Source organism: Elephas maximus, chromosome 18, assembly GCF_024166365.1.
Source record: "Elephas maximus indicus isolate mEleMax1 chromosome 18, mEleMax1 primary haplotype, whole genome shotgun sequence".
In the NCBI taxonomy this organism is placed as follows: Eukaryota; Metazoa; Chordata; class Mammalia; order Proboscidea; family Elephantidae; genus Elephas; species Elephas maximus.
Genome location: NC_064836.1, coordinates 25024160 through 25042762, shown reverse-complemented (window position 1 = coordinate 25042762; position 18603 = coordinate 25024160). Strand labels below are relative to the sequence as shown.

The window sequence follows — 18603 nt, the reverse complement described above, 5'->3', positions numbered from 1 at the left end:
CAAAAAGCTGCATGTTTCCTTCAAATTACAATTGGCAACACAAATCGTGTAACTCTCTTGGGGCCATGGGTAGGTTCTTTCTCATACCCACAGCACAAAAGCTCTTCTCTAGACTTTAATTTTCTTACCAACATATCTAGTTTTGTGCCCCTAAACTCAGCCCAATCCTTAGCTCAAGGTGGTAGGTTCTTGAATTATTACAAGGGCACCAGTACTTCATGAAAAAAATTTGGCAAACTTTGTCTAATGAAGGCTGGGGTATACATATGGTGACGATGAAACTCAGTGTTTGTAATGAGGATTGTTTCAGAATTTCCACCGTGTTTTGAGTGTGTGTGCGCACTCTGTGTGTATTGATGTAGGAAATACTATTGGAGTCGTTATTCCCTGTCTTTGAGCATAGAAAATGTGACCCAGCTGTTGCTGGGCTCACAAGGGCTCCCAGGGACTTACAACGGGGCCTTGAGGCATAATCTGAAGGTCCTGAGTTCCTTCCTCAGAGAAGGCACATAAAGACAACAGCTAAGATAAAAAAATAGTCTTGGAAAATCTCTTTCAGGGAACCTTTCACATAAGTGGGAACAGAAAAGACTTTCCACTCTTATCTTTTTCTGTTAACGTTTAATGAATAGAAATTTGTTGGACCAATGAAGACCCGCCTACCTCGTTACTGAAACCTGTAGTGATGATTGTTGAGAGAGACAATTCACGATGTAGGATCACAGTTTCTAGCCAATCTGTGAACAGGTGAAGCTTTCAGTGGTTTTGCCCATTTTGTAGTGTTAATATATACAGCTGACTTTGTAATAGTCTTTGGATTGAGGCATGGCTGTGGCAGCGTGCTTGTCCATTTACCCATTCTTGCTTTATTCTGTAATATTTCCTTGTACTCGGGCAGACATGGCTCTGGCAGCGTGCTTGGCCGCTTCTCAACTTTTGCTGATTTCAATGTATGCCGAATAAAACTTTCTTTTTGCTTTTACTGAACTTTGTGATGTTTTAACCTACAACAGCATGCATCATTGTTTAGGAAGCAGTCCTGGTGTCCCTAAATTCCGGTCCACTACTGAAAACTCTGGGAGCTCCAGCATGACCAGCCTTACTCATGATCTTCTTTCCGGATAAGCCCCACTGCATCAAAGGAATGCCAGCAGCCTCTAATTCCATGAGCAAAAGTAGGTTCCTGTTGCTTCTCAGATTATTATATTTTACATTCTTGTTTAAGTTTGTATTTCTGACAACGAATGTAATTCAATAATTAAACATTAAAATTATTTCAAAAGTCAAACAGTTCCAGATAGCTTCTTCAGTGATGGCTCCTCCCCCGGCACCTTTGTCTTGGCAACCAAATTTTGTTCTCACAGTGCCCGCTGTGCAGGCAGTAAGGAAATAACCCTGGCTGACAGGTATTCCTAATCACAACACAGGAGAAAAAAGGAAACTGAATTACATATATAGAGGGCCTTTTCCTTAGGCGATCTCTTACACGCATTCCTAGAAGGTTTGTAGAGCCAGGGGGCAGTGAGAGTATGATGTAGTGCATGTAAAAATGCAAATACAATGTAGTAGGAAGTGCGAAGGCAGGTGATGTGAAAACCAAGCATTTCTTATTGCAAGGCGGCCTGGGAGGTTTGAATGAACAGCAGGGCTGCCTGAGGCAAAACTGACCCTTGGGTGAGGGATTCCTTGCTTTCTAAGGGCAGCACAGCTGTGTGCCTTGTGCAGTAGGAAAGCTGGGAGGTTGAATTTGGAATCAGGGGCTTTATAAAGAGCAGGCTTGAGAGGGTTCACATTTCAACTGAGTTTATTTCTCATTTTAGGAACTGCCTCTTAAGCAGCAATCTCTGGATTTGGACTAAGTGTGCAGTTCTTAAAAGGGAGTGTATTTGCTTAGGTCTTATATATCAGAAAGTATAACAAATTCTGGAGCTTTATTTGATTCCATAAATATGTTAAATTTTCTTTTTATTGTGGTCAGTATACATGTACCAACACACGTGTGATTCCCACCTTGTTCGCAGGCACAATTCAGTGACATTGTGTTCATGTTGTGCAAGCACCACCGCTGTTTCTAAGCTTATTACTTTTTAAAAAATAATATTTTACTGTGTTTTAGGTTCCCTTTGGTTAAGTTCTTCGCAATTCTTGAACATTCTCCTTATTTACGTTCTGGTTGTTCTGTTTCCTATGATCTCATTTCCCTGACTCTGACATTCTCATCTTTGTTTAAATTGTTGACCATTTGGTCTCATGTAGGTGATTTTTAAAGGAGCACGGTGCTTTATGGGTGATGTACATTATTTTGGGAGTCAGTCTGTTATTTGTTATTTAGGTACAAGGTAACCTCAGGGGTTAGTTTCAGTTCAAAATTTGAAGTGTATTTCATGGCAGTTTCAGGGAGTCCTTGAGTCTGAACCAGTCCAGTAACCTTGTTTTTTTTTTTTAATGCTTTTGAGATTCTGTTACACGTTTTTCTCCCTTTCTGTCACAACCCATCTGTTGTGGCCCTAATCACAATGGGTGGTAGTGATAGCTGGGCACCAGCTAGTTTTTCTGGTCTCAGGGCAGATGAGACTGTGGTTTATACAGACTGTTTGCCTTGTAGACAAGTTTCTTCTTTGACTCTTTTGTTTCGTACATTCTGTTTTGCTGCAGATGAGTAGAGACCAATAGTTGTAACTCAGAAGGCCAATATCAAGCTTTTGCAACCCCAGACACTATTTAAGCAAACTAAGCGGTAAAATATAACTTTATGAACTATATCATGCCAATGGACCAAGATATTCCACGAGGCTCTGGTCCTAAAACTTCAAATCCAGAAAAAGAATTCTGTGAGGTTTTTCGTTATTTCTAAGAAATATTCATTAGTATTTCCTCTATGTGATTTATTATATATATATAAATATATGTGCATAGTGTAATAGATGTATATCCACGTATGTGTGCACCTATATATTAAAAAAAAAAAACCCAGTGCCGGGCTGGGGTGGGCACCTATATATACACTTACATATACTTATATGTACTTAAGTGTACACATATATGCCTACATGCATATATATATATACCTGCATGTATATTTTTGGTTGTTTCTGCTTGTGTTTTAAAAGTATGTATTACATGCCGTCACCAAAAAGTTTTTTCCTTCTGTACATTTCACTGACATGGTTTGCGTTCATCAAGCCGTATATATTTCACTCTCACTTGGTGTTACGTTTTCCATCACCAGAAATAACAAGTGTTTACTATCTAGAGAGTGAATTTCCATTTCCCCCTCCCCGACTCTGGTAAGCACTAATGAACATTATTTCCTGTATATTTTTATTTGTTCATGTCATTTCAAACAAGTGATAACATACAATATTTGGTTTTTTGTGACTGAGTGACTTTGCTTGAGGTAATGTCTTCCAGGTCCTTTCATATTCCAAGGTGTTTCAGGAACTCATGGATTACTGAGTAGTATTCCTGTTTTTTTTTTTTTTATTCCTGTGTACGTTCTGTCATTTTGCTATTGTGAATAGTGCCGCGATGAAAAAGGTTTCCTTATGTCTGTTTCTGTCACTTCTACCAGATCCCTAGGGCATATACCTGCAGTGGAATTGCTGGGTCATATAGCCGCTCCACCTCCTGTTTTTTGAGGAACCAGCAGACTGTTTTACAAAATGGCTGTGTCATTTTGCATTTTCACCAGCAATGAATGAGGGGTCCAGATTTCTCCACATCACCTCCAACACTTGTTATTTCCCCTTTTTTTTTTTTTTTATCTTAGCCATCCTATTGGGAGTGAAATGGTATCCCAATGTGGTTTCGATTTGCGTTTCCCTGATGGCTAATGACTTTGAGCATCTTCTCATTTGTCTGCCATTTGAATATTCCCTTTGGTGAAATGTCTTTCCATGTTCTTTGGCCAGTTTTTAATACGAATATTTGTCTTTTTGTTATTAAGTTGTAGAAGTTTGCTATATATTTTAGATATTAGACTCCAGTCACTTATATCATTCCCAAAGAATTTTTCCTAGTCTGTAGGCTGTCTCTTCCCCATTTTTATTAAGTCGTTTGATGAGCATATTTAGCTTTTTATGAGGTCCCAGTTATATATTTTCTGATGCTTGTGCATTCATTGTTGTGTTTGATAATGTATCATTGAAAATAAATTTGGTCCAGAAGGTTTGCTCCTATATTTTCTTCCAAGAACTGTATGGTTTTAGACTTAAATTGGGGTCCTTGATCCGTATCAATTTAGTTTTTGTATATGGTACTAGGTATGGTTCTTGTTTTGTTTTTCTGCTTGGGGAAATCCAGTTTAGCCACCACTATTTGTTGAAGAGACTATTCTTTCACCTTTAAATGGATTTGGCTCACTTGCTGAAAATCAGTTGACCATAAAGGTTTGGATTATATCGCCAGATTTTCAATTCTGTTCCCTTGGTCTGTGTGTCTGTCATTAAACCAGTACCAAGCTGCTTTGATTTACTGTCGCTTTCTAATATGTTTGGAAGTCAGGAAATGTGAGGCCTGCTACTTCGTTTTTTTTCCAAAATTGCTTTTGCCGTCCAGGGTCTCTTGTCTTCCAATAGAAAAATGAGGATTTTTTTTTTCCATTTCTGTAAAGAATGCTGTAGGAATTTTGATTAGAGTTTTGTTGTATCTGTAGATCACTTTGTGTAGTACTGACATCTTGATTATATTAAGCCTTCCAATTCATAAGCATGGAATGTCTTTCCATCTCTTTAGGTCTTCTTTGGTATCTTTCAGCTGTATTTTATAATTTTCACTGTATAAGCCTTTCACATCTCTGGGTACATTTGTTCCTATATATTTTATTCTCTTAGATGCTATTGTAAATGCAGTTGTTTTCATTCCATAAATATTTATTTTGGAATAAAAATTCCATAAATTTTTATCTGATTTCCTTAAAATAAGGAACAGCTTAAGCCATTCAGCTTGTGAGGAGCAGGGACCTGGGCGGGGCCAGGGGCTGCTTTCTGGGACCTGCCTCTCAACTGTCTGATAAAGGTAACAAATATGTTTCAGAAAAAACATTGGTACATCATTTATTGTGAAATGTCTATGTATTAAATAAATGCACCATGAAAAATACTGTATGACAGTAAATATAGTAGAAAAAACTTAAGACTAGTGTCAGGAGAAAGCATATCTTACGGTGTTTCCCAGGTCTAAAATTGTTTGGCCGTGCAGTTCTGTGATAGAACTTTAAAAGTGAATAGGAAAAAGAAACAGTTCTTGTTTTTTTTTTTTTTTTTTACTTTTTATTGTGTTTTAAGTGAAAGTTTACAAATCAAGTGAGTCTCTCACACAAAAACTTATATACACCTTGTTACATACTCCCAATTGCTCTCCCTCTAATGAGACAGCCCGCTCCCTCCCTCCACTCTCTCTTGTTGTGTCCATTTTGCCAGCTTCTAAGCCCCTCTGCCCTCTCATCTCCCCTCCAGGCAGGAGATGCCAACAAAGTCTCAATTGTCCACCTGATCCAAGAAGCTCACTCCTCCCCAGCATCCCTTTCCAACCCATTGTCCAATCCAATCCCTGTCTGAAGAGTTGGCTTCAGGAATGGTTCCTGTCCTGGGCCAACAGAAGGTGTAGGGGCCATGACCACCAGGGTCCTTCTAGTGTCAGCCAGATCATTAGATCTGGTCTTTTTATGAGAATTTGGGATTTGCATCACACTGCTGTCCTACTCCTTCAGGGGTTCTCTGTTGTGTTCCCTGTCGAGGCAGTTACTGGTTGTAGCCGGGCACCATCTAGCCCTTCTGGTCTCAGGCTGATGTAGTCTCTGGTTTATGTGGCCCTTTCTGTCTCTTGGGCCTGTAATTACCTTGTGTCCTTGGTGTTCTTCATTCTCCTTTGATCCAGGTGGGTTGAGACCAATTGATGTGTCTTAGATGGCTGCTTGCTAGCGTTTAAGACCCCAGATTCCTCTCTCCAAGGTGGGATGCAGGATGTTTTCTTAATAGATTTTATTATGCCAACTGACTTTGATGTCCCCTTAAACCATGGTCTCCAAACCCCCGCCCCTGCTTCGCTGACCTTCCAAGCAGTTTGTTGCGGAAACTTCTTTCCTTTTGGTTTAGTCCAGTTGTGCTGACCTTTCCTGTATTGTGTGTTGTCTTTCCCATTACCTAAAGTAGTACTTATCTACTACGGAATTAGTGAACACCCCATCCCACTCTCCTTTCCTCCTCCGTCTTATAACCATCAAAGAATATTTTCTTCTCAGTTTAAACTATTTCTTGAGTTCTTATAATAGTAGTCTTATACAATATTTGTCATTTTGCAACCAACTAATTTCACTCAGCAGAATGCCTTCCAGATTCCTCTGTGTTATGAAATGTTTCACAGATTCATCACTGTTCTTTCTCGATGTGTAGTATTCCATTGTGTGACTATACCATAATTTATCCATTCATCTGCTGATGGGCACCGTGGCTGCTTCCATCTTTTTGCTATTGCAAACAGTGCTGCAGTGAACATGGGCGTGCATATATCTGTTCGTGTAAAGGCTCTTATTTCTCTAGGGTATATTCTAAGGAGTTGGATTGCTGGATCGTATGGTAGTTCTATTTCCAGCTATTAAAAAAAAAAAAGTCCCAAATCAATTTCCAAAGTGGTTGTACCACTTTGACGTTCCCACCGGTAGTGCATAATTTTTCCAGGCTCTCCACAGCCTTTCCAACATTTATTGTTTTCTTTTCTGGATTAATGCCAGTCCTGTTGGAGTGAGATGGAATCTCATTGTAGTTTTCATTTGCATTTCTCCAATGGCTAATGATCGTGAGCATTTCCTCGTATCTGTTAGCTACCTGAATGTGTTTTTCAGTGAAGTGTCTGTTCATATTTTTTGTCACTTTTTTAAAGTGGTTTATTTGTTTTTTTGCAGTTGAATTTTTGCAGTGTTGTGTAGATTTTAGAGATCAGGTGCTGCTTGGAAATATCATAGCTAAAATATTTTTCCCAGTCTGTAGGTAATCTTTTTACCCTTTTGGTGAAGTCTTTGGATGAGCATAGATGTTTGATTTTTAGGAGCTCCCAGTTATTTAGTTTTTCTTCTGCATTGTTAGTAATGTTTTGTATACTGTTTATGCCATGTATTAGGGCTCCTAACGTTGTCCCTATTTTTTCTTCCATGATCTTTATTGTTTTAGATTTTATATTTAGGTCTTTGATCCATTTTGAGCTTGTTTTTGTGTCTGGAGTGAGGTATGATTTATGCCAGCACCATTTGTTAAAAAGACTGTCTTTTCCCCATTGAAGTGTTTTGGGGCCTTTGTCAAATATCAACTGCTCATATGTGGATGGATTGATGTCTGGATTCTCAATTCTGTTCACTGGTCTATGCATCTCTTGCTGTACCAGTACCAGGCCGTTTTGACTACTGTGGCGGTATAATAGGTTCTAAAATCAGGTAGAGCAAGGCCTCTCACTTTGTTCTTCTTTTTCAGTAATGCTTCCGGGGCCTCTTTCCCTTCTGTATGAAGTTGGTGATTTCTTTCTTCATCTCATTAAAGAACGTCGTTAGAATTTAGATCGAAAGTGCATTAAATGTATAGATCGTTTTTGGTAGAATAGACATTTTCAAAATGTTAAGTCTTCCTATCCATGAGCAAGGTATGTTTTTCCACTCATGTAGGTCTCTTTTGGTTTCTTGCAGAAGTGTACTGTAGTTTTCTTTGCATAAGTCTTTTACATCTCTGGTAAGATTTATTCCTAAGTATTTTATCTTTTTGGGGGCTACTGTAAATGCTATTGATTTGGTGATTTCTTCTTCGATGTTCCTTTTGTTGTTGCAGAGGAATTCAACTGATTTTCTTATGTTGATCTTGTGTCCCAATACTCTGCTGAACTCGTCTATTACTTTCAGTAGTTTTCTGGAGGATTCCTTGGGGTTTTCTGTGTATAAGATCATGTCATCTGCAAATAGAGATACTTTGACTTCTTCCTTGCCAATCTGGATGCCCTTTATTTCTTTATCTAGCCTAATTGCTCTGGCTTGGACTTCCAGCACAATGTTAAATAAGAGTGGTGATAAAGGGCATCCTTGTCTGGTTCCCGATCTCAAAGGGAATGCTTTCAGGCTCTCTCCATTTAGGATGATGTTGGCTGTTGGCTTTGTATAAATGCCCTTTATTATGTTGAGGAATTTTCCTTCTGTTCCTATTTTGCTGAGAGTTTTTGTCACGAATGAGTGTTGAACTTTGTCAAATGCATTTTCTGCATCAGTTGTTAAAATCATGTGACTCTTGTCTTTTGTTCTATTTATGTGATGGATTACATTAATTATTTTTTCTAATGTTGAAAACCATCCCAGCATACCTGGTATGAATCCCACTTGGTCATGGTGAATTATTTTTTTGATATGTTGTTGAATTCTATTGGCGAGGATTTTTGCATCTAAGTTCATGAGGGATATAGGTCTGTAATTTTCTTTTTTTGTGGTGTCTTTACCTGGTTTTGGCATCAGGGATATGGTGGCTTCATAGAATGAGTTTGGTAGTATTTCATCGTTTTCTATGCTCTGAAATACCTGTAGTAGTAGTGGTGTTAACTCTTCTCTGAAAGTTTGGTATAACTCTGTAGTGAAGCCTTCCGGGACAGGGGTTTTTTTTTTTGTTGTTGTTGTTGGGAGTGTTTTGATTACCTTTTCAATCTCTTCTTTTGTTATAGGTCTATTTAGTTGTTCTACCTCTGTTTGTGTTAGTTTAGGTAGGTAGTGTGTTTCTAGGAGGTCATCCATTTCTTCTTGGTTTTCGAATTTGTTAGAGTACAATTTTTCATAGTAATCTGATATGATTCTTTTAATTTCAGTTGGGTCTTTTGTAATATCGTCCATCTCATTTTGTATTTGGGTTATTTGTTTCCTCTCCTGTGTTTCTTTTGTCATTTTGGCCAATGGTTTATCAATTTCGTTGATTTTTTCAAAACATCAGCTTTTGGTCTTGTTAATTCTTTCAATTGTTTTTCTGTTTTCTACTTCATTTAGTTCTGCTCTAATTTTTATTATTTGTATTCTTCTGGTGCCTGTGGGTTTCTTTCGCTGCTCTCTTTGTATTTGTTCAAGTTGTAGGGATAATTCTTTGATTCTGGCCCTTTCTTCTTTTTTGTATGTGTGCATTTATTGATATGAATTGTCATCTTTGCACCGCTTTTCCTGTGTCCCAAAAGTTCTGATAGGAAGTGTTTTCATTCTCATTGGATTCTCTGAATTTCTCTATTCCATCCTTAATGTCTTCTATAATCCAGTCTTTTTTGAGCAGGGTATTGTTCAGTTTCCAAGTGTTTGGTTTTTTTCTTATGCTTTGCTCTTATTGATTTCCAGTTTTATGGTGTTATGGTCAGAGAAGATGCTTTGTAATATTTCAATGTTTTGGATTCTGCTAAGGCTTACTTTATGACCTAATACGTGGTCTATTCTAGAGAATGTTTCATGTGCGCTAGAAAAGAAAGTATACTTGGTTGCTGTTGGGTGGAGTGTTCTGTATATGTCTATGAGGTCAAGTTGGTTGATTGTAGCATTTAGAGCTTCTGGATCTTTATTGAGCTGCTTTCTGGATGTCCTGCCCTTCACCAAAAATCATGTGTTGAAGTCTCCTACTATTATTGTGGAGCTGTCTATCCCACTTTTCAAAGCTGATAGAGTTTGTTTTATGTACTTTCCAGCCCTGTCATTGGGTGCATAAATATTTAATATGGTTATATCTTCTTGGTGTATTGTCCCTTTAATGTTATGTAGTGTCCTTCCTTATCCTTTCTGATAAATTTAACTTTAAAGTCTATTTTGTCAGAAATTAACATTGCCACTGCTGCTCTTTTTTGATTGTTGTTTGCTTGATATATTTTTTTCCATCCTTTGAGTTTTAGTTTGTTTGTGTCTCTAAGTCTAAGGTGTGTCTCTTGTATGCAGCATATAGACAGATCTTGTTTTTTAATTCACTCTGCCACTCTCTGTCTCTTTATTGGTGCATTTATTCCATTTATATTCAGGGTAATTATGGATAAGTACGAATTTAGTGCTATCATTTTGATGTCCTTTTTTGTGTGTTCTTGACACTTTCTTTTTCCCACTTAATTTTATGTGCTGAGTAGATTTTTCTTTATAAATTGTCCTTTCCTCATATTTGTTGTTGTTGCTTTTGTTTCTGCTGAGTCTCTATTTTTTTCTTGTATTTTATTTTGATAAGTAGGATAGTTTGTCTCCTTTATGGTTCCCTTATTCTTTACCCCTACTTTTCTAAATTTAAATCTATCTTTCATTTCTTTGTATCGCCGTATCTTCCTCCCCATATGGAAGGTTTATGATTACATGTCTTAGTCCCTCTTTATCATTTTAATGTTGTCTTCTTTTATATAATAACATTGCGGTTACCTTGTTTTGAGTTTTTTTTTTTTATATATAATCTTGCTTTGCTTTTTTTTGGATTTCCATGTCTGGGTTGACGTCTACTTGCTCTGTCCAGCGTTCTAGCCTTGAGTTGATACCTGATATTATCGATTTTCTAACTAAAGAACTTCCATTAGTATTTCTTGTAGTTTTGGTTTTTATGAATTCCCTAAACTTGTGTTTATCTGGAAGTGTCTTAATTTCATCTTCATATTTAAGAGACAGTTTTGCTGAAAATATGATTCTTGGCAGGCAATTTTTTTTCCTTAATTTTTTAAAATATGTCATCCCATTGCCTTCTTGCCTGCATGGCTTCTGCCGAGTAGTCAGAGCTTATTTTTTTTTGGCTCTCCTTTGTAGGTGACTTTTCGTTTATCCCTAGCTGCTCTTATAATTCTCTCTTTATCTTTGGTTTTAATATGTCTTGGTGACTTTCTTTTAATATCTGCCTTATGTGGAGTTCGATGAGCATCTTGGATAGATATCGTCTCATGTTTCACAATATCAGGGAAGTTTTCTGCCAACAAATCTTCAACAATTCTCTGTGTATTTTCTGTTATCCCTCCCTGTTCTGGTACTGCAATCACTCGTAGGTTATTTCTCTTGATAGAGTCCCACATGATCCTTAAGGTTTCTTCATTTTTTTTTAATTCTTTTATCTGGTTTTTCTTCAGATATATTAGTACCAAGTGATTTATCTTTGAGTTCAGAAATTCTAGCTTCTAGTTGCACAATTCTGGTCCTCTGACATTCTATTGAGTTGTCTACTTCTGTAATTTTATTGTTAGTTTTCTGAATTTCTGATTGCTTTCTGCCTGTGGATTTTTCCAGCTTATTAAACTTTCCATTATGTTCCCGAATAATCTTTCTAATTTCTTCAGTTGCTTTATCTGTGTGTTTCTTGGCTTGTTCTGCATATTGCCTCATTTCCTTCCCGATGCCTTTTGTGTTCTGGCTTACATAATTCCAGGAATGCACTTTCATCTAGAAGATCCCTGGATTCTTTGTTTTGAGAGCTGGTTGAGGTGATCACGGTCTGTTTGTTTATATGACTTGGTATTTACTGTTGTCTCCGAGCCATCCGTGAGGTATTATGTTAGTTTATGCTTTCTTAATGTGTCGTAGCTTCTTGCTTTGATTTTGTTTTGAGATACTGAAATGGGTTGCTGGAGTGAGCTAGCTTGATTATTTTTGCCTTTGGAGTTCTGACGTTCTGTCCTCAGATGGCTAGAGCTCTTATCAGGTATATCAGTCTAGGAGTCCATTCACTTTTCTTGTATGAATTCAGCTCAGGTGTCCAGGTAGTTGATCATCATGTGTGTGGTACAGGCTCTGTCCTACAGTCTTAGAGGGGCAGGGGTGATTGGTGTATGTACCCGTAACTGATTGCAGCAGGGGATCACGCTCTGAACAAGGCCAGGAGGCTGAGAACCAACCCCCGAGTGTCTCTGAGGAAAGCACGTCCCTGTTCCCTAGAGTGTGCAGGTGGGTGGGTTCTGCAGACGGACCATGGGCATCCAATATTTTTGGTTGTAAGGACTGGGAGGTATCAGTTATCATTGGACCCGTGTCACAGGTGGCTGGGTGACCTGGTGGAGCTACCAGTCCTTAGGCCCCTGATGTGGGTAGATGAGGACCCTGGCAAAGCAAAGCAAAGTCAAACATCAAACACCCACCTCTCCACCACACAGCTGAAACAGTTGGAGTCTGCCAACAAGGGCCTATTCTCCTGAAATAGGCCCACAGAGGTCCATGCAGAAGGGAAAGATGCTGAAAGTCCATGGACCATTTATGCCTGGATGGGACCTGCTTCTGTCCTGAGCTCCCCCGCTTAGTGGAGCTGGCAAATTATCTTTTCCCCCAATTGCAAATTTTTTCCTTCTCCAAGGTTGGGAGGATGGCTCTAGGTGCAACAGGGCCTATCTCAGGCCCAGGGAATTCAGCCGCTGAAGCCGGTTTTGGGGTGGGGCGGGGCACGGCAAAATATACGCAAGTACTTAGCTTTTGCTGAGAGCGCCATTCTTCTCAGGTCCCGGAGGTGTGAGTGGACTTTGTGGCTGGCTGCTTCTCCCTTAGGAAACTGGTGGAATGCTAGTACCAACCTGCCGCTGCCGGACCAGGAATGGTGCCTGAGTGCGTCCGGCGATTCAGGTCTGGTAACTCCTCTCTGCTTCTGAACGGTCTCTTCCACTCCCCCTCAGTTCATTTTCTAAGCTTGCCTTCGAAGCTCAGGGCTCCTAGCTTATCATAATATTCTTTTCAATTTTTTTTTTTTCAGGTCTTTGTTGTAAAGAGGGCTCTCCGGAAGCGTCTGTGTATCCCACCATCTTGGCTCTGCCTCTGTAGCAGTTTTTATAAATTTTGTATATTAGTCCTTTATCAGATATAAAACCAAACCAAACCCAGTGCCGTCCAGTTGATTCCAACTCATAGCAACCCAAAAGGATGACGTAGAACTCCCCCATAGAGTTTCCATGGAGTGCGTGGTGGATTTGAAATGCCAACCCTTTTTTTAGCAGCTGTAGCACTTAACCACTGCGGCCATCAGGGTTTCCTTATCAGATATAGGGTTCCCAAATTTTTTCTCCCACTATGTAGGCTGTCTTTTCACTTTTTTGATAAATTCTTTTAATGAACAGAAATATTTAATATTTATGAGGCCCCGTTTGTCTTTTTTTTCATTTGTTGCTCATGCCTTTTATTATTATATCTGATACCTACCAAAAAATACTTAGTCCTTATATTCTCTTCTGTGAATTTCATTTTCAAATTAAGGTCCTTGACCCATTTTCAGTTGGTTTTTGTGCATCATGTAATGGCTGGTTCCTAGTTTATTCTTCTGCATGTGGATATCCAATTTTTCCAGCACTACTGATTGAAGGGACTTTTCCTTCCCCAATTGGATGAATTTAGAATTTGTGTTGAAAATCAGTTGACCACATATCTATGGATATATTCCTGTAGTTTCAATTTTATCCCACTGGTTTCTATGTCTATTATTATACAAGTACCAGGATGTTTAAATTAGTGTAGCTTTGTAGTAGGTTTTGAAGTATGAGAGTTTGAGCCCTTCTGCTTTATTCTTCTTCAAGGTTCCTTTCAGTATTTGGGATCCCTTGCCCTTCCATATAAATTGGAGAATTGCCTTTTTCTTTTCTGTCAAGATGCTGTTGGAATTTTGATGGAGATGGCGTGGAATTAATAGATTGCTTTGGGTAGTATCGACATCTTAATTGTATAAAGTCTTTCAACATGGAATGTTCTTCAGTTATTCAGGTCTTCTTTGATTTCTTTTAACAATGTTTTATACTTTTTTGTAAATAGGGATTTTACCTACATTTATTCATAGGTATTTTATTTTTTAGATGCCATTGTAAATAGTAATATTTTAGTATTTCTTCTTTTTGCAGATTGCTGATGTACAGAAACCGTGCTTATTTTTATGTTTTGATCTTGCACACTGTTGCTTTGCTGAATTCATTTATAAGTACTAATAGCTTTTTTGTGGATTCTTTGGTGTTTTCTATGTATATACTTGTCATCTGCAAAAAGAGATAGTTTTACTTCTTCCTTCATTACCTGGGTACCTTTGATTTCTTCTGTCTCACCTAATTACTCTGGTAGGACGTCCAGAATGATGTTAAATATGAGTGGTGAAAGTAGGCATCTCGTTCTTGTTCCTGAACTTAATGGGAATGTTCTCAGTCTTTGTCCACTGAGTATCATGTTAGCTGTGGAGATTTTTGTAGATGCCCTTTTTTGTATTGAGAAATTTCCCTTTTATTCCTACCACTTATTTATTTACCCAAAGAACTACAAAGTATTGTAGTTCTGCTAGGGGAGGGGCAAGCATTGCCTGGTCCACAGTTTTACTATAGTCTTTAAACAGATATTGTCTTGACTCAGTTTAGAGCCCCTGGCTGGAAGCCAGTCAGTTCACCTTCTTTAGTAGCTGTTTAAGTCCACTCTCCAACCACAACCCTCATCGGGTTCTCACACTCCTGTGTACTATGCACCTGACTTAATTATCCTGGGTCTAGTACCAAACACTTAGGAACAGCCCCTATGTCCCTGGATCCCATAGAATTATGCAAGTTGGCCGGTCCCCAGGAAGCCTGCATAACCTAGCTAAACCCACCTGTTTTCCATACTTAAGTCACCTCCTATAATCCCAGCCTGTTTTTACCATATCTCTGGGTACAGCCCCTTGTGTGGTCCTGCACAGCAGCCTTCTCTGGTTGGGAGCTGTAGGTAACAGCGTTTCTTAAAATTTAGAACAATGGGACATAAAAGAAGGCCGCTCAGATAGGAGACCAAATGAAGCCCTAGAAATACAAACCTCTACCACTAAGTAAATTCAATATATAAACTCAATATATGATTAGGCACTGACTACATCTTACATACTGTTAAGGACAGTCACTGGTAAGAGAGAAGCACGGTCATGGTCCTTAACATCAGTGAAAGAAAACTTGATGCAATAGATGTTAATTGTTGCTGTTATTAGGTGCCTTGAGTCAGCTATGACTGAGGTGACTGAGGTGACCCCATATAGAACAGAATAAAACATTGCCCAGTACTGCACCATCTTCACCGTCATTGATGTGTTCGAGTTCATTGTCGTCCTGAATGCCTTCCAACGTAGGCGGCTCATCTTATAGCACTGTATTGGACAATATTCTTTTGTGATCCATAGTGTTTTCATGGGCTGATTTTTAGAAATAGATCACCAGGCCTTTCTTCTTAAGTCTGTCTTAGTCTGGAAGTGCCACTGAAACTTGTCTACCGTGTATGATCCTGCTGGTATTTGAAATACGATTGGCATAGCTTCCAACATCATACATAGCAACACGCTAACTACCACAGTATGACAAACCAACAGACGGGTGGTTGAGATGTTAATTGCACTTGATAAATACCTGATTCTCCAACAATGTCCAGTTGAGGGTATGCTATGAACTAGAACCATCAGGGCATATGCTAATGTAAATATATTTTAATTCACTGTTTGGAGTTAATACATTTAAGTAACTTATAGATAGAAAATTATGTTAAATTACCTTATCGTGAGATGTTTAATACTATCTCTCATTTGTATAGCTTCTTAGAATTTTCAAGGCATTTCAGGAAACATCTTCTAACTACCTATAAATTAGGGAAAGCGGTTATTATAATTCCCATGTTACTCAAGAAGAAACTAAGACTTAGAGAGGTGAAGAATCATGTCCAAGTTCAACAGTCTGGCCATTAAAAGATTAGAAGTCAAGGACTCCAGCATGCAGCCTGATCCAGACACCACCCTACCCCTTAGCTGTTATTGTTGTTAGCTGCTGAGGAGTGACCCCCCACCCCATGGTTACCCTGTGCATAAAAGAACACCAGATAGTTTTGATTCACAAGGCTCTCATTAACTGATTCTCAGAAGTAGATAACCAGGTCCTTTCTCCTAGTCCATCTTACTCTGGAAGCTCTGCGGACACCTGCTCAGCATCATAGCAACATGCAAGCCTCCACTGACAGATAAGTGGTGGCTGCACATACGGTGCGTCGGCTGGGAATCAAAGCAGGATCACCCCCATGGAAAGATCACTGAACCACCAGTGCCTCTTACCTTTTAACTAGGGAAGTATAATGAGCAGTATAGTGGCTGAGCAGTCTACGGGACTGGATTATGGCTCTGGTCTCTGTGGGGTCATGGGTTCGAATCCCACTGCTGCCAACTGTGTTTTGGGGGCCCTGGTGGCTCAGTGGTTAAGTGTTTGGCTGCTAACCAAAATGTTGGTAGTTCAAATCCACCAGCCACTCCTTGGACGGCCTATCGGGCAGGTCTATTGTGTCCTATAGGGTTGCTGAGTTGGAATTGACTTGATGGCAGTGGGTGTAGGACAGCATGTTGTTAGGTGCCATCGAGCTAGTTCTGACTCATGGTGACACTATGCACGACAGGAAGAAACACTGCCCGGGCCTGGGCCATCGTTACAATCATTATTACGCTTGAGCTCATTCCTGCAGGCACTGTCCGTTTACCTCGTTGAGGGCCTTCCTCTTTTCCGCTGCCTCTGTGCTTTGCCATGCGTGATGTCCTTCTTCAGGGCCTGATCCCTCCTGACAACATGTCTGAAGTATGTAAGACACAGTATCGCCATCCTTGCTTCTGGGGAGCATTCTGATTTTATTTCTCCCAAGACAGATTTGTTCATTCTATTGGCAGTCCATGGTGTATTCAGTATTCTTCACCAATACCACAATTCACAGGTGTCAATTCTTCTTTGGTCTTCCTTATTCATCGTCTAGCTTTCATATGTATACGATGGGATTGAAAATACCATGGCTTGGGTCAGGCGCACCTTAGTCCTCAAAGTGACATATTTGCTTTTCAACACTTTAAAGAGGTCTTTTGCAGCAGACTTGCTCAGAGCAATGTGTCTTTTGATTTCTTGACTGCTCCTTCCATGGGTATTGATTGTGGATTCAAGTAAAAAGAAATCCTTGACAACTTCAGTTTGCTCACTGCCACCCCCTTTGTTGCCAGTTTCAAACACCTGCTCAATCCTGTCCTGTGAAGCCTGCATGTGGCGGCCAGCAGCTGGACTGGCCACCACTCTCAGGATTTTTACCTCCTATAACTCCAACAGAAAAGTTTTTTTCTTTCCCAGCTCATGCTGGCACCACCAAGGAAACTCTTCTAAAAGACACCTCGCCAGATTGCTTTCATGGGTGTTGGAAACAGGGGCCGGTCTGTGGACATAAGTGGGCTTCAGGTAGCCTTAGCTGAGGGTCATTCAGATCTCCAACCCAGAGTAAAGCTAGCTTCCCTAGTATTCTCAGTGACCCAGACCTCGATTCTTCCAACTCTGGATTTGACAGCTTGATTGTCTCTCAAAACACAGAAGCTTTAGTCAGTGTTCCAAAACCATCTATTGAAAGCCATTTTTGGCCATCGTTTGTCTAACACCTCCACTCCACGTTTGTGAGGATGAGTTGACGTGGCTAAATCCAACAGAGACTGACCATGCAATTCAGTGGGATACATCAATGTGTGTTAAGAATAGCACTGCTGTAGAGATGAAGCAAATAATGGCCAAAGCCTTCAAACACCCCTTATCTGCTCAACAAGCACATTCCTTGGTGACTTAGAAAAAAATGCAAGACTTGTTTATCACATTGGCCTGATTCCAGCCAATCTTCCTGATCTCATGGAAAACAACTCTCTAGTTACTATAGAAATGTTGCTGAAATTAACACACAGTCAAACCCGATAACCAAGTATGTTTCAGGCCTGGTCAATATGGACATGTCCTTACATTCAATGGAAGTTGTAAATCAGCTTACTATAGCTGTTGATCTACCTCTCGAATTTATCCACCTTTATATATCAAATTTCATCTCTACTTGTGAACAATTTAAGGGTCATTTGATGCACCTGGTCTGTGTCTTCCTCCAGTCCTTGATCTGTAACAAAATTATTAATGTACAGGACTTGTTTATAGAAGTACAGGCGTTCTGTATTGAATCCCATAGGATATGAGAAGCTGCTGGCCTTTTCTGGTTGTTGAAGACATTGCATACTGGGGAAACCCCTTCTGAGACTAATAATCATAGTAATACCTCATCGAAACTACGTCATTCATTGTTCATCCATACCGTGGTTTAATTTTTACAACTGTTAAAACCCTGAGTGGATTGCTTGGTGTAGTGCATATAAACAATACTTTATCAACTTGAAGTTTTACTTTCCTGGATGACTTTTTACCTTGAGATGAATTTTTGGTAAAAACTTGAAAAAACTGTATCTTTTAGGTGTCTTGTTGATAATTATCCATACCTCTTGCCATTCTACTCTGTGTGCATTCCAGTTTGTTAATTCTCCTTTCAAAGCAAGCACTTTCAAGACTATTCATTGCAGTCCGTGTGAGGAATGGTTATCCCAGAAAACTATTACTGCAAAAGAGCAGATGAGCAGCAAAGAGCAAAGCGCCTGTTTTTGTTTAAAAGTCACGTTGCAGACTCCTGATAATCCCTGAATCCAGCTTTCATGAGGTTTCAGTGCTAATGTATTTCATGAGAGTAAATTAAGATATTCTTAAAAATTTGTGATCCTGTCCTTGATGTGACATTAGGCAATTGTTTTGATTCCTCAAGGGACCAAGAGAAATTTGATTCTTCAGCCCAGTTGTACAGGTAGCTCTTAACTTCTCATTAAG

The 18603-nt window shown here is 39.3% G+C and overlaps 1 protein-coding gene and 1 pseudogene across 1 annotated transcript in view; both read left to right on the top strand.

The window, feature by feature from the left end:
- LOC126061822 (NUT family member 2D-like) overlaps window positions 1-18603 on the top strand; it is a 215289-nt gene that overhangs the window by 48286 nt on the left and 148400 nt on the right. The gene's annotated exons all lie outside the window — the stretch shown is intronic.
- Window positions 66-18053, top strand: LOC126061741 (CCR4-NOT transcription complex subunit 11-like; annotated as a pseudogene).